The sequence below is a fragment of the Grammomys surdaster genome, unplaced genomic scaffold (assembly GCF_004785775.1).
Source record: "Grammomys surdaster isolate TR1022 unplaced genomic scaffold, NIH_TR_1.0 125832, whole genome shotgun sequence".
Lineage (NCBI taxonomy): Eukaryota > Metazoa > Chordata > Mammalia > Rodentia > Muridae > Grammomys > Grammomys surdaster.
In genome coordinates this window covers 449,673-453,141 of record NW_021620660.1, presented here as the reverse complement: position 1 = coordinate 453,141, position 3,469 = coordinate 449,673, and the positions used below count along the sequence as shown (strand labels likewise).

The window sequence follows — 3,469 nt, the reverse complement described above, 5'->3', positions numbered from 1 at the left end:
AGAGAGAGAGAGAGAGAGAGAGAGAGAGAGAGAGAGAGAGAGAGAGAAAGAGAGAGACTCACAAATTTTCAGTGAATGAAGCATGAGAAGCTCTCTAAAAATTTTATTTTTCCCTTCCACTATTTATAGATACCAACAAAAGTTTTCATGTAGAATGAGTATGACAGTGCAATTATATTCTATTTCTCTTTCAGTGAATACTTGTTTTTATAACGTTTGTTCCCAAATACATTTCCTTAAAAACAGTTTGCATACTACACAAGAAGAAAAAAATAATCAATTCCACGAATCCTCACATATTTATAACTAAGCAGCTTGTTATAGATTAAGAAATCCAGGTAATTTTCCAGCCATTTTCTTTTCTTTTTTTTTTTTTTTTTTTTTGGACTCAAGGCTCTTTATTGGTGTCTTAGAAAGAAAGGCCTCCACCTTTAGGGTGAAAACTGGACAGGCAGAAGCGACACTCTGAGGCTCAATACCAATAAATTTTCTTGAATCTTCGAGTCTCCTGGATCCCCATGGCCTCCATTACATCTTCTTCTAATGTCTTTAACCGAGGCACATAGGTTTTTTTCTAGAGCATCTTCCACTGATGTGTCCTTGGGGCCATCAGTCCACGTTTCAGGGAAAATGCCATCTGCTCTAGGAAATTCAGGTTTGGGGATAATTCTCCCAGATCTTACAGAGACTCGAACACGCTCTCCTGTCTCAGTAAATCTCCACTGGATCTCAGTGGGTTTCCTGTCCACAGGATCCACTAGCTTCACCTGGTGATGAAGCAAGGGGGCTTCACTTGGGATCATGGTCCCTCGGTGATCCTTGGTTCTGCCAATATAGCGGTAATGCGTGTTCAATCCCTCCAGGACAACTCAGTTTCGTTGCCGAATGACTTGGACCACTTTGCCCTGATTCCCAGCATCCTTGCCTTCTAAGATTTCCACCTGGTCTCCACAAAATAGGTGCCAGTCTTCATCAGAGATGGGTTCTACCACTACGGGGCGCCGCCTGCTCCATGGAGGATTCTTCCTTTTGTCTGATATGGAATCTGGGCGATTCATTCCATAACGGTAGTTGGGGGAGAGAGTGGCTTTGGATGCCAAGGCCAGCAGGGCCGAAAGCCTCATAGCTAGATGCGAGAAATCTCACCAGGGAAAGACTCAAAAACTTTCTTTGCCAGCTTCCCCCAACTTTCTGTCCACGTGCGTTCTCTATGAGGGCAGCCATTTTCTTTTTACTGACAGGCTGTAATTTTTGGTTAATATAGAGATAATCAATTATTTCATTATTTTTCTTAAGTAATCTTATATTAAGCTTAAAATATTGACATCGAAACTTCTATATAATATCTATCAGGTAGTTCAACGTTAACTCCCCATGGTACACATCTACTGACCACCAATGTTTTTATTAAATCATCTGGAAACTGTGGGCAATCTCGAGTACAAGAAATAAATCACCACTTTGATCACCTGTCTAGTTTTAGAAAGAGAGTCATGACAAGTAGTGCTGGTAGAACTGCCATTGTTTTTGTTCACTGACCACAAAAATACCTTAGCTCAACTATTAAGAGTGTGTCTTTCAGAATTTCAAATCAATACCTAAGATTTTGTCAGTAGAACCATGGCAATAGCTCAGAGCACACTTGCATTCAGGTGGGAGGAGACCTTTTCTCAAGTATATGGTGAACTGTGGCACAGGTGCTTCTGTGTGCTGGGTTTCTCCTGCACCCCGTACCCTGCCTCAATGTATAACTACGTATCTGACCTGACTACACCTGGGGAAAAACTGTGCTACTGCACATATGGTCCATTTAGAGCTGGCATAACTCTGAGACATCACAGTGTAGACTTGGTCTTTTAAGTTCCTACAGGATAAAAATCGAGTATGCAACATCATGGCTGAAATGAACTGATGAAGAAGATGATTGGAATTATGCTAAATTCAAAGAAAGTATGGCGAGTGGGTTTAAAAACTGAAAGACAGATATAAATAGTTTGAAATTAATAAAATAAGTCCTTAAGAGAAAACTAAATAAATTAAAAGAATAAGTTACACATGAACGGAAAAAGTTTAGAAAAATTATACACTCAAAAATTAAGGTTAGAAAGCAATGAAATATAATTATGCTCATATAAAAATCTGTGGAAGAGAAAACAAAGATAAGAGTATTTAAAAGGTAGATACAGGTTAAACAATCAGAACATACATATTGATAAAAATATGGCTTTAAACATAAGCATGTGATGTCTCCAAAGAAAGGAGAGATAAAGAAACATAAAGTCTCCACAGAAAGATGAGAGTTAGAGAGAATAGAAAAGAAAATATTTTCCGTATTATAAATGGAGAACAGTGTAAAACAAGGTGTCGAGGTCCAAAGTAGTTTGTTTTTACTGTCCACATAAAGTAATTATATATTCAGTAGAATTACAATTTTATAATTAAAAATTATATAATTAAATTCTCTTTAAAAAAGAGAACAGAATAAAACAGAGTTAGAGAAAGGGCATATTAAAATATTACATGCTAGATTGAAGGCCATACGAGAGAAACTAGAGGATTCTTAAGTCAAAATAAAGAATCTTCTAAGAATCCTATTTGGAACCTATCAAAATATGATGGATGTTTCCACATCACAGAAAAATATAGGGTGATTGTCCAGGCAGGAGATAGATGTTCCCATGATTCAGAGAAATGTTGGGCAATTTTCTTGGGAATCAGCTCTCTCTGTCATTTCTGTAGTTTTGAAAGGTATGTGCTCTGTACTTCCTGCATAATCAGGTAATACTTATTTCCTCTGAGGCCTAGGCTTGAAGACTAGATAGGTATAATCTCACAATTAACCCTGTATTCTTTAGGACTGAAAAAATGGTTTTAGATCTAATAAGATACTCCTAGGTTATAAATGCTAGTTTTGATAGAAAAGGATTTAAAACCTCTAAATTCACCAAGATGGTACTTTTTCCATGTTGCCTAATAAAAATGTTGTGGACAAAGTGAATGTAACTTTTACCTGCTACATTTTAATAATTGTTATCTTTATATATAGTTTATTATTAATAGAGAAGAACCTTTTATTGAACTAAAAGTGTAAAGTGTTGGCAGTGGTTTTGTGTGCTGTGCATTCAGCTGTTGATTTATGTCCCTTGACATTTGGGTACAGTATGGACTACACCATGGTCAACCATGTGTGGTTTCTATGATATATAAAAAACTATTATCCATCACTTCTTATTGATTAAGGATAGATCTCATCAACCAATTACCTGAGTAGTAGAGAATAAGGAGGAATTTCTAATACTAGTCTGGAAGTCCAAGAAGGAGAGGGAAGAGAGTAGAGTAGGACCAAAGGAAGAAAAAGGAGCAGAGAAATAACATGGAGACAAAGTCAATATACATTTGCACTAAATGTTTCAGTATTCTACACAAACTTTGGGATGATCCTTAATCAATATAATAGAAATTTAAATTC

General features: G+C 36.7%; 1 pseudogene; it reads right to left on the bottom strand.

Moving 5' to 3' along the window:
* Window positions 1-384: 384 nt before the first annotated feature.
* On the bottom strand, window positions 385-1,182 carry LOC114640471 (annotated as a pseudogene).
* Between the last annotated feature and the right edge of the window lie 2,287 nt (window positions 1,183-3,469).